The sequence below is a fragment of the Saccoglossus kowalevskii genome, chromosome 3, assembly GCF_978046115.1.
Source record: "Saccoglossus kowalevskii chromosome 3, keSacKowa6.1, whole genome shotgun sequence".
Classification (NCBI taxonomy): Eukaryota; Metazoa; Hemichordata; class Enteropneusta; family Harrimaniidae; genus Saccoglossus; species Saccoglossus kowalevskii.
The window spans coordinates 36,600,574-36,614,289 of record NC_140643.1 but is presented as its reverse complement, the minus strand read 5'-3'; the positions used below and the strand labels follow the sequence as shown (position 1 = coordinate 36,614,289).

The 13,716-nt window shown below is 35.1% G+C and overlaps 1 long non-coding RNA gene and 1 pseudogene across 1 annotated transcript; both read right to left on the bottom strand.

Annotated features, from left to right (window-relative positions):
- Positions 1-696: 696 nt before the first annotated feature.
- Positions 697-5,195, bottom strand: LOC144360697 (uncharacterized; annotated as a pseudogene).
- Positions 3,751-5,005, bottom strand: LOC146747859 (uncharacterized). The gene is made up of 2 exons (XR_014928989.1): positions 4,760-5,005; positions 3,751-3,911 (listed from the first exon to the last, which is right to left on the bottom strand). It is a non-coding gene; the product is annotated as an uncharacterized LOC146747859 (long non-coding RNA).
- Positions 5,196-13,716: the final 8,521 nt, after the last annotated feature.

Genomic DNA, 13,716 nt, shown 5'->3' with positions numbered 1-13,716 from the left:
CAATATGACAGAATGGTTACCAATCAACATGACATTGAAATACAATTTCTGTAAAATAAGTTGTAAGCGTTTTATGTCCAGTAAATTAAAAGTATTTCTGGAAAAGAATTTTGTTCAATGCTCAGTAAATTATACTCATGATAAAAAGAATTGCACAAATTCTGTAAAAAATGTTCTCCCGCCCATTAAGTTGCAAACAAAGAGCTAGTTCTGTACATTGCTCAATAATACTCCCACGTATTAAAACCTCTACAGAATAGCTAAAAAATACACGTTTTTCAAACAAAGTTCATAAACATTGACAAAATTACAAACCCAAATTTGCTAGTTGGAAGTGTCACTGCTAATAAATTGCTTTAGCCAAATGGAAAGAAAAGTAATCTCAGTGATGCCAGCAAAGCCCCTCAACTCCATAATTCTTGATAAACAATAGATCATAATTACTATATCAAGGGAAACAATATAAGTGATTAACAAAGTGATTAGCAAAGACACACTCTTCTTGGGCAAAGTTCATAGATGTTGGCAAAATTGAAAAAATGCAAAATGTTTCTGCTAATAAAGTGCTTAGCCAAAGTGCCAACAGGGTATGAAACACAGTACAAAATAAAAAATGTCCTTGAAATAAGTTTAAAAAGTGATATTAGTTTATATTTGATTAACAACACCAGGTGAGTTATGGGAGAGAGATAGTGATTAGTACACATGCTCAAGTGTTCTTTCATAGCATGGAGGTGGAGGCAGGTCTAGTGCTGTTCTGTGAAATCTTGCTCTCACTGGTAGGTAAGCTCTTCCAGCTGTAAAAAGAGAACCATCCTCTCTAGATTGTAACCTCACCGAATGAAGACGCTGTGTTTCATCTTCATCGTCAAAGCTGGGTTGATCTTCATTGGTATAGCGGGAACTTACTGTATGATTAAAAAAAAGGGCAAATCTGGACTTGCTTTCTTACAAAACTCTCTGTAATGAAAAAAAAAAATATTTTGTGAGTGAATACAAAATTCAAATACTGTAGGGTATGACCCAGTTTTCCAAGTTATGAATTTTAGCAAAATTTTAAACATAACCTATAAGTGATCTCTTCAGTAGTATGTAACTTACCGACACATTGCCCTCCAGCAGCACTTGAACCCTTTATGTGAAAATGAATCCCCAAGCTTCCTTCTAACCATACTGAAAAAGCACTCAATGTCATCAGTTTTGCCAGCTCAAGGATACTGAAAGTTGTCACTACATATGTCTACTTCGAAACTCTTGTGATGATTCAATATTTTTTACAATCGCATGCAATTAAAGACTCCCTCGATAATCCTTTAACACCCTTCAAAGGCCTGAAAAATAAAAAAAATTATAAATTTTGTATTGAGATGTGAGAACCAATTACCATAAGGCTGAGAAAATAATATCTATATTTCCTGTTTCCGCGCACATCATTTTGAACTATGCGCCTCGGACGTGTTTTTTCTATCTAAAGCATTCCAAAATGTGCTTGTACTCGCACAAATTTCCCCTATCTTAGCTCAGTAACAAAAAAATAGTCTCGCCGCCTCATTTTAAAATTTCCATGTAGCGAGAAACAGATATTTTTTTTTCCTGGCCTAACATTAACTATAGTCCATTTGCATTGTACTGAATATATGAAACTGTAAGATGACTAACCTCACGGTACGAGGTTTTACCCAGAATTCAACACGTTCTGTACCAACGCATATTGCTATGCGCAGAACTGAAATTCTGGCATCGTTCTGCGCAAAAACCGTTTTTAGCGCTTGAGTTGTTTCCGGGTTAGCCTTCCATGTGCTTATCGTGCGATTTATTGTACCAATATCACATTTTCTGGACGTATTCCTACACAATCATGCTAAGAGTATCCAAAAGAGTCAAGCAGGCAAGTTTAGCCGCAAACTTACGTGGGAAATTGGCTTCAACTGCTCACTCGATCGCCGATGTTGTCCGTCGGCACACAAGGTCGTTCGCTTTCTGATCTTTGACTCGAATATTCGGGTTTTGTTGCTTTTTTAATGACAGTGATGACTATATATCACAGTTCGAGAAAGTTAAAACGATGTGCTCACTTCGAATGGTTTGTAGGCGATTTTATGCTATCGCGTCGAATGATTTGTTCGTTATGGGAATGACGGCAAGCTCTATTGCCAGCCGTGCTTTTCACAGATTTAAGCTGATGAAGGCGAGATCGCTCGTTGCTAATGAAATAGGGCAACTTTCCGATTTGATCATTCAAAAAGGGCCATCTCAAGTAAGACAAGTGGTGAGAAATTTGCTGTAAAATTTAAAGGGTCACGAATGGGATGATTCAAAGAAATATTTGGAAGTCTCTCTTGCAGTTCTATTTAGCACGAAAAGATCAGCAATTTCTAAGAAAGCCACTGGGAGTCGAGCCTACATCAGTAAAATTTTAAATCAGCACCAGGCAGTAGGTGAAAAGTTGTCTGGATTTGATGAGAGTGCCCTTTGGCAATTACGATTAAATAAAGATAAAACATTTGCCAAATCAGTATTATCTGTATCATTTTTCAAGGAAGCCATTACATCAGATATTCTGCCTCCTTCTGTTAAATTGGCTTTATTAGCAGCACCATCTTCCCAGAAATTAGATCAGACTACAAATGACACTAAATTATGGAATGATTCTGAAGCAGAACACATATTTATCCATCTAGGGGGCGGTCTATCTGAATCTGACAATGATGGTTTAGAGAAATCTCTGAGAACACAAGAAAATGTTTCAAGAATTCTCAAATTAACCATTTTGTGAAATAATTTGAAATGGTGTCAGAAACTGCCTCTCAAAATAAAAAGGGCTGGTTTGTTCATGATATTGAAGGCCTGGTTTGGAGAAGTGTCCTCAACATATTGACTGAAAAGAAATTGGATTATGACCTTGATGATGAAAATGAGAGACAGAAGTTAGAAATAGTTGTAGGTGAGGGTGGCCACACTTTCCAAGATTTCAAGGGAGTGTCCCAAAATTTCAAAGTATTTGCCATCAGTGGTGCTATACGTCTGATAAAATATCATGGTAATGAAGTATGGAGAAATCCAAATCCAGTCTTCTGATGCAAGCCGCATTCCATTTGCCATTATAAATGCCCCAGAAAGTGATGCACTGATAGAAGTTGATATTCTTCCTGTTCTGGCATGCACTGAAAAATTTGCCCAACATGGTATAAAGGGGATGAAATACTGTAGAAAACTGGAAGGAGATGAAAAGTATAAAAGTTTGGTCTTGCAGGGAAAGAATACCAGTTTTTTCTGCAATTTATGTTTGGCTACAGTTCATAAATGTCACAATCCAAATCATGAATGGGATATGTCTATCACTCTTGCGGATATGAATTCATGGGCAGCAGAAGAAAAAAGTAATGGTCAGAGTATTCATCCTCTTATAAAGTATGACCCCCATAAATGAATACACTATGGATCACCTTCATGCTAAATTGAGAAACGTGGGTAAACTAATTGACGAGCTCTTCAACGAGGCTCAAAAGATCGACCAACAACTGGAATTTATACAACAGTTTGCAAAGTTATCTGAAGATCAAAAACATGATGTGAAGCAATATGAAACAAAACTGGTCGACCAATTTGATACCAAGGTTGAAATTAATGAAGCAAATCAATCAGCAAAGTTACTTCAAGTTACTAAAAAGGATGATCTTAACAAACTTGATAAGAAATTTGAAGCAGCTTCACTAGCATTTGAAATTAAATACACTGAACACATTGAAGTGAATTTGTTGGATTCTGCTGAATCACATTTTGAAATTTTATTTGGCACACACAAGGAATACAAAACACTATGTGCATCACATCTCCATGTTGTATATAAAATCAAGCCAGGTATCACTCGTCACATGCAAACTGTCCATGGTAAGTTCAGCACAAAAGATCTGAAACAAAACACAAGATGCATTACTAATCTCAATATTTAATATCAAAAATCTGTCATAATAATAAATTATTATTTACACTTGGTAAAACTATTCCAAAGTCAGCCTAAATTGTCAAATTTGTAATGACACTATTTTCTATGAAGTCTTTGACTGTAAAAAATGGGGCATGTGGAGGGGGCCTGGCACATTTTCTTTGAAAATCATTTATTAAACTAATCTCAATATTTAATATAAAAAATCTGTCATAATAATAAATTATTATTTACACTTGGTAAAACTATTCTAAAGTCAGCCTAAATTGTCAAATTTGTAATGACACTATTTTCTAGGTATTAATTCTTCAACTTCAAACACATCAATGTGTGTCACGTTTACTGGAGAAATGGGGCAAGTGGCGCCTTTTTTTTGAAAATCATTTGTTATTAACTATATTCAGTATATTCTCACTTTAATATTACATAATTTATTATGAATAATATGTCAGAAAATAATATTGAGAGAAACGAATGAAATGCATTGGTATCAAAAACAGATACATGAAAAATGTTCATTTTATCCCTATACCCATAGTATCTCAATAGTGTATATATTATCTCAATAGTGAATATATGGTATGCAAATTAATGACAAAATACATTATGACACTTTATTCACTACTCCTATGAGGGACATAACGTGTATATGGTCGATCTACATATCGTTGTAAAGCTCTCGAAATCCCCAACAAAATTCATTTTCACGACCAGCATTATTGCAACAAAAAAGGCGCCAACAATTGAAGAAATCGAACGTTATTTTCTAAAAATTGCTTTTTTTGTGTGTAAAACGTAAAAAAAAGGACTTACCGAACGTAACTTTGTGAGCCGCCATGTTGACAATCCATAGGAGGCACTCTCGCGGTAATTCTAACATAACAGTGAGAGGAGTAGGCCAAAAACCACCAAAAATGCAGTAATTTCGCATAATCAATTATAGTCTATAACTATTTATTGAAATGGTTAAAACGATCCGGGTAAAAAACTTTAAATACATCAAAAAAATGAGAATTCCAGTATCAAGTTGGGAATGAGGCTGGTGGGTCAATTGAGGTCATAGAATGGAAATAGCGTGTATGCTAGTTTTTCTTTCAATTTGAAATTGCGCCCTCGTGCGGAGATAAAGTGTATATTGGATGGTACAAAACGCATTGAACTCTGGGATATCACATCAACCTGTTCACATCAATAGTGGCAAAGACATGCCGTGCCATGGCATCAGATCCTGAAGTATATAGTTTAACATTTTATAATTGCTTTTCTGTCGTTGTAGCTGAGACAAGCCTCTTCCATCACTTGCTTAGTGCCATTCAGCTACCGCTTTAACATACTGTGCAGTTTCATCAAACCCAACAGCAAATAATAATAATTTCCCGGCATCTTCAACAACCCTCTTGTGGGAACTGGTTTTGACGGATATGTTGCAATACTTAAATTGCACTGTTGGTCTGTCACTTGTGGCAATGTTACTTGAAATACATACCTTCTTCAGTGATAATCATTTCTAATAAACTCTTTGCCTGCAATCTGGACATCTTATCCTTGGCCATCAACAATCTAAAGTTGGTTTACCAGTGAGTCCATTATATCGACAACGGTTGAATTCTCCATCAGTTAAACTACCTATTGAAAATACTGTAATGTAAAACTACTGTAATTTTCCATTTAAAAATTAGCTTAGGCTAAAAAACATTCTGGTATTATTAATCCTACAGCTGTCATAAATCTGGGTAACAAAATTTTTATTTGGCTGAAAATTTGATTAAAATTGCAACTACATGTAATTCATAATATCACATTATTAAAATTGATCAAGGATATTGTAAACAATCTAAAACATAGTTCCAGGAAATGAGATGAAAACAAAATTTTCAACATGCCAATTGGTTTTAATCCAATTTCTACCATATCTTACAGGTATTGCATATGGGTTTGTTTTACGCTGCTCATCCGCTATCATGAAAACCAATACATGAGGATGCTTTCCGCTTCTTATATAAATAGCGGAGGTAGTTGAACATCTCCGAGAGTTCCTCATGGAAAGCCATTGCAATATTTGGGCCATTTTGTATGTTTTCACTGATGCGCAGCAAATAACCTTCAGTGACCACAATTTAGTGATGTGAGTACTGATAACTGGTAAGCTGCATTCATGGATGAAAATAAGTCATGCATCACTGATGACTTATCAGCACCGGACTGCATATACATCAGGGCTGTACATCATGGGTTGTTAGTAGTTTTAAGGTAGCGGGACTATTATTTGCATACTTCTTTTCATCTTCTAATTGTGACTAAATGACTACAAATAGACCCAGGAAAGTATATATTTTTAGAATCGCCAGACTTCAAGTTTTTCACAAGTGTATTTTGCATGCCCGTATCTGCATTCTACGACGCGTTACTCAATCAAAGGTGAAAAATTACTTTTTCTGTAAAAAAAAATAATTACGCATTTATGCTGACGATAAGAAGTATTTTTTTCACTTTTCCTAGTTGTTCAATAGTCTGGTAAATTGAATGTGTCTGGTCAGTTTTATTCAAGCAACGCGTTTTAAAAAATAGTGTGCTGAATTTCAATTACTGTTTTAGTCGCATTGCCCCCAACTCAAACCACAACTCGTTGGTAAATAATCGATGAAATAGTTTGTCTGGACACATTCAAGTTCCTCTCATTGTCACCTTAAAGCTGTGAAAATTTGGTGTTAATCTGACGACAATAAGTATACGTTATTTTTTATTAAAGACCTTGTATTTTGAAAAACATAAACTCCTAGAAAACGTCCATGAAGTAACAGCAAAGATTTTCAAGCTTGTTTATCGGCACAATCAATTTGTTTTCCCATCAAGGTCTGTTTTAACATGTGTAGGGACATCCAAATGTGTAAGGCTATTGGAAACCAAAAAAATAAAGGAATGGGATAGCTATATTTGGATAAATTCGGCATATGAAAACACCAAAATCAATGATTTTTTTCAGTGGCTGTGTGACCTTGTGTCTGACACATTCATATGCAAATGACTAAACTGTGAAACAAACAGGGGCGGAGACAAACCACTCAAATGTTTGGAAACACTCATTGTGTTTCAGATAACTACTGATAACACATCCTAACATTGCTTTGTCTTGAGTTTATCTTTGAAACTTATAGGCACACAGATTAAACCTGTGTTGTTGATTTTGGAAAACACTACTGAGGCTGCCTTGCTTTCCTTCAGAAAATCTACATTTTAACCAACTTACATGACATTCTATGTTATGTTAACTTTATCACATGAAAGTTTATAGTGCATTTCATCAATTAATAAATAAATGTGAAAATCGTAATTTTCAACACAAATAATAGTCTCGCTACCTTAATGGTGGAATATCTTTATTTCTTATTAGATATGGTGTAGACTTTGAATGTGATTGGTTGTTAGAAGCATTGTTAATAATGTGGTTAGTGTTATGGCATATTTCATAACATTCCCATACATATGTCACTTCAGCATTTTCCAATGTCCTATACTTGGACTTAAGAGATTTTTCCCCATCAACAGTGTGCTGTCGACAAGCATCAACTAAAACAGAAAAGTCAAATTCAAATTGTTGAGATCTGTATCAGTACCTACAGTGTGCATGGTTGGCACTACATACTACATATATTTCTTATATGCACTAGTACATAACTTGGCCAGTAGTAGATAGAGAAAAGCATAGAACTTCTACACATAACAGGAGCTCTCATTACAGTTTTTGCTCTGTCTAATTTTACTGTAATGTTTAGCCACTGTTGCTAACTCAATTTCATTATTATAAACTTTAGTCAAAATTATTGTTGTACAATATGTTCCCCCACCAAATCCTACTTTATTCAAAGAAACTGTAGCATCACACCAATATTTACTGCTCCCCTTCATGTATGGCCATTCATCAAATTCAAATTCAAGTTTTGATAAGCTAATATATTGCACAAGAGCATTCTCTTCATCCTTTGTCCATGTCCATTTTATGACCTCTTCTCACCTGCCAATGATATATATATTGTGGTCTGACCGTTATAAAAAAATAATTTTAATATATCTAAGAAACATAATATTAACTCCATTTGCAAATAATTAACGGTTTACCCGAACGCACGGCAGGATGGAAATAAAATAACATGGCAGCACAAGCCATTTCATAACTATTCCAAATATTTAGACATTTGAATGTTAATAACGAATTCTGATGTGGAAAAAAAAAATAAACACACACACAAACTCAAAACAAAATTATTTAAATTAAAATGAAAGTAAATAAAAAAATTCTATCAGGAAATAGATAAAAAATAATACTACCTTGGTAATAATAATTTAATATTTAATAACATGTTCAAGTGACGGCTACAAAAGCATGTATACTTTCGATGCAGACAACAAACCCAAACTCTGCCTTTTGAACATCTCAGAGAAAGCTATGTATCATAAGTAGTGCAGCTGCAAGCTATCCCAAAGAAACTGGACACTGACCCATCAACATGGATTTGCAACCATGTTCACCCACGCTTCACAGGTAATGCAGCAACAAGACATTAGACAGAACAATGAAAATACTGCACGATAACTTTATGAACAGGTAACTGGACAGAAGGTACAAACAACTGGTTTAGTTGTATGCACAAAGAGAGTTGGCTTGGCGCAAGCTTCGATGGCATTCATGATTGTGGATACCTCAACAATATTAGAGATCAAGTGCCCATGCAACTGAAAGAAAGCTGCAGAAACATGGCGGAACTGTTCAAGGTCTGATCAAGAGTGGAAATTATGATATAGGCTACAGTAAAGATGCCAAACAGCCGCAGCCAGCGGTTACTATACCCAGTACAATTTGCAATGTTTTGCCCAGGAAGACCAGAACAAAGTACAAGTTTCTTGTTTGGGCTCAAATTAATGAGATTGCTGATGTTCCACTAGATTTACCATGAGTACAAGAACAACATCACCATGCACCTCAAGAGGTTTTACTTTCATCATCTTTTGCCAACACTTACTGACAACAGAGCTTAAAGTCATTCATGTTGTAGTTAAATACTCAATTATGATACTTTTATTTACATGCACCTTGTGATATAAAAACAGCCAGGGTTGAAATTCGGCTGTATCGCATAGCAAAATGCTCCACATTTTGAAGTAACTGCTACCCAAATTTTGGCTTGTATAGCATTTTTACAATGCGTTAATATATAAAAGCACACCATGTGATAAATCAGCTAAAAACTGGTATACAAAATTTTCAAGTGAATTTGAGTCTTGTAAAATACATTAAGGGGTAAGTTTTGACATCATGTACAGTAATTATAAACACCGACTCTGCATGAGAACTCAACATGGTGCTTTACATTGTGAAAATACACCAGTAAAATACATGTACAAACAGTTGAATTGCAAAATTACAATGAGAAATCTAAATGTTCATTATTCCAAGTGGTCCACATTTCTTGAACAGGAAGGGTCCAACACTGTTTTACGTCGAATAGTTCAATAGTTCAGTTGTAATCACATTGAATGCAAAATCACGAATTACATTTACATTAACATGTTTGTTTACAAACGAACCAGAATAATTAAAAGCTGCCTTCACGTAATTTCATATGATACTGCCGGTGTTGTATTATGCTTCAATACTCATACTGCTATTACGAATACAAAACAAACGATGTGGATCGGCGAAATTTGCTTTGTTCACAATTTTGTGAGACGCGAGCTTTTCATTTGTATCGCTAAACATTCATTTTACTGCTATAAATCGTTCTATTTCGACTTACCCGAAACATTCCTTAGAAAGAAGTCTTTCTTTTGTATAATCTGCTTCTGTTGCTTGGCAGATTCCCTTTTTTTTCTGTTAAGTTGGAAACCAGTGCATTTGGTGAGGCTGCCTCCGGGGTGGCGGGGTAGGTGGGATCACATTGAAGTGCTATATGTATATGTGCCGTCAAAAGGGGTTCCAAACGCACCACTTCTGTCTGAAAAGGGGTATGTTATTTTACCCTGTCTGTCTGAAAAAGGGTCTCCTTCATTATTTCTGTCTGAAAAGGGGTCCATATTTTCCAAAGACTGTCTCTAGAGCTTGAGTGATCCAACAATCAAGAAAATGAAGCTGGTTTGTTCTTTCTGTAACTTCATTTCAATCTAGGTAAATAGAAATAGCTGACCCTGTGTCAAATATCCACAGTTTGTCTGAAAAGGGGTAGGCAATTTGAGTTTATTTTTGTCTGATAAAGGGTAGGGGTTTCAAACTACCAGCTATTCACACCCCTGTCAGTATTTTTGCCTATACATGCACTCCTCATGTGTCTTTCAATCGTGCATCCTAGAAACTTAGTTTCCTGACCCTCCCACGATCATAAAAACATTAAAAACACTAATTAAAATTACGACATGGAAATTTGATCAAACAATTTTACATTGGCGAAAGATTTCCACTTGTTGCCTCCCAGTAATGGCGGCCGTGAGTGCGCCGCCTAGGGGTAGGGGTAGTTCATCTGCTACTCGGATTCGTCTATATTCATTATTTTTTTAATGCTTTTTATTAGTATTCGTCCTTGGCTTTTAATATTATCAACACTTTGAAAAAGTTGAAATAAGTATACAGAATAAAAAGAAAAGCCAGAACAAGGAATATTGTCAGTTCTCTACTATGCCAATTGCCCTTCACGCCAATTGATGTATGCATGGAATTTGTGTAATTTACCTGTGCTTTTCCCTACACAATTCCCTTCTATATTGTTTAATACTATCAACCTGGAATGAGAACCAAATGCTGAAATCATTTTATAGTCCTATACAGAGCAGAATTTAAAAGACAATTTGGCAGAACTAGTTTTTCTAATACTAGTGGAAATGGAAGAAGATGACAATCTTAAGGTGAATGGGAGTGTCAATGGTTATGCAGTTGCTGCAATTGTACATCAAATCGCCAGTAAACTGAAGTCAGGATCGCTGTCTTTGCTATTTCTGGTAACTCAATTTTCCGCACAACTATGGGAAGCAGTGACGTCAGGGGATAGGGAGAAAACATATTTGGACTGGGTTTTATCAAATTTTTCAACAAAGCCACGACACAGTCTTTAACATTTTCAAAGTATGTTTTATTGATAATGTCCAATATGTACAGCTGTTTCAAACAGTATTATTGTGTTTACTTAATTTAGTCACCATAGTAAAGCTTAAACGAGACAGAACAGACTGTTTCATTGAAGCCAATGAGTGTTGATAAAAAGAAAGCTCTTCGCTACTTTTCTGGTTACTTACCATACAATTTAAAATTGAAATATTCTAGAGGCAAAAAAAGCACAAGTCAAGCCTACGTCACTGTGCTTGATGATATGGAGGATACTTGCCACAATAATGTATGTGAAAGTAAACTGTGGGTCAACTTTCTTGCTTTGTAAAGAAGTCAACTCGACTGACCATGTTGCTGCATTTAAGCTCCATTGATGAAAGAAATTTTAGGGCGACAGAAGATGCATCAACTATTGTCAAGTGTTGCACGATAGGTCATTTGCGAATATCAGGTGTTTTTCCTTTGCACGTAGCATAGTAGAGAACTACAAACGTTTGAGATGACTAAATGGTAAATTGTGAAAAATCATTTTTGCATGTTTTATTACACTAATAATAAGAGTGGAGAGAAGGTAAAATCTGTTTCATTTGCTGGAGAAAATGAGGCATCTGCCTATATTGAGGTAAATAACAATGCAAAAGCTGAGGATGGAACTTTTTACAATTTAACTATTCGATTAGTTGATTTTCTGCTGATAACAAGACAGGAATAGATGCTGTAAGTACTCATCTTATAGATCAATGTTATCAAAAAGAAAATGTCGGGGCCAAGAACAAAGCATGCGTACAGACACTCATTGTAAAGCCAGTATCAGGTATCTTAACAAGACAAAATTACAAGCAAGAGCAACACATTTATACAGAGAGAGATCAAATGTGAAGAAGTCACTCATAAGTACTGAAGGTATTAGTGTGGGGGGAATCCTTACAGTCTGATTTAAGTCCTTTAATGAAAGACAATTATAGTGAAGTTACCAAAGCATATTCAGAAGACTGTTTCCAGCGCTTGTTCTGTGAAGAACAGTTGAGGCATGCCAAATGTACTGCTGGCAGACAGATGCGATGCCATCCAACTATTATACTTTGGTGCTTGTTTCTTAGAGACAAATCAACAGCTGTTGATGATGCTCTTCGGAGTTCTGGTTTTATTAAGTGATTATTCCAACTTTATAAAACCTAAGCCAGGTATTAACAAAGTTGTACTAAAAGAACTGATCAATGAAATAAATACTCATGGAAAATCTGACAGTAACAAATGGTGATGGTGCATCCTGGAATAGGAAATTTTATAAAATACACTGTCATGGGTGCACCAAGAGACACTTGTGTTCAAGTGCTGCAACATCTGGACTATTGAAACCAGACCTATTTTTCTCTGATGTGCTCATCTAGTTAAGACAACGAGAAACTGTTGGGCTAACTCTGAAGCACAGAAAATCAGTAAGTTTTTAAGGGCTTGTAATCAATTTAATACATACAACATGCGGTATTTACTATCAGCCTTATTATTGTACCTGTTAGAAATGTGCCAATCTAAAAAACAATTGGCCAAGTCTAATTTTCATATTTTTTTGTGATTAAGTACACCTGATTACAAAATAAATTCTTGGTTAGATGAAAGTAGAAATTTTGCACAAGGAGAAAACACTGATGGGTAAACACTTAATGTATTCTGTGTATACAGAATGGGCACCCACTATTGTGGAGTCACCTGACCAAACTGGTAATAGAGAACCAATCTAGGGAAATTCATTTACTACATATAATATAATGTGACCATATAAATATTACTTCATTTTCAATTATGATTGTGAATCTTGTAGCCCAGGCAAGTACAAATTCATCTGCAACATTGATTTTAATTAATATATATTAAAAAAAAACTATAGATGAAAATACTGTTCAACCCATGTGCCAAAGCCAAACCTTGCTCTGTATACAGATGTAAATGAGATCCTCGACTTCAGGCAATATGTTAATTATAGTGGTTCTGTGACATGCAAGCTTTCCCAGATATTTGTTATACTAAAAATGAAATTATTTTAAAGAATTTATGAAATCTAATGTCAAAAATAAAAATGTTCTGTTTTCTTTTAGTGGCTTGAACATTTTTCTGATTAGAAGGAGCAGATTGCAAGATGGCGTGACAATTACACAAAATAACAGCAGTACTAAGATTATCAGCCACCAAACAATATTTAATGTATTATTGCATAATATATAAATAGTCGCAAAATTATTTTTTTTTACATAGGTGGACTGTCAGAACATTATGGAACTTTATGTTTACCGTAATTGTGTATTGACAAACAAGTCAATAAATATAAGGAAACACAGCAAAGTTAAGTTGTCTTTACTAGCAATTTTAGAGAGCAAATTTGGTAGCAACTGTTCAGGCAAGAATATTGTTCTGGTCATCAGCCCTTTAAATCTGATCCAAGTGGATCAATTGATGATATTAAAATCTACACCAATATTATAAACGGCATGTAAGCTTGATATAGAATGTATGTGAGCAATGATGATAGTGATTTAGATAACAGTGCAGTATATAATTATAAATTAACAACTGAAGTTAGTATGACGGATATAGCTGATGGGGAAGTATGACATCATCGTGTGTCATCCAGAAGCACTATTGAGTACTGCAAAGGATAGAAACCTTCTGGATAGTGAACAAT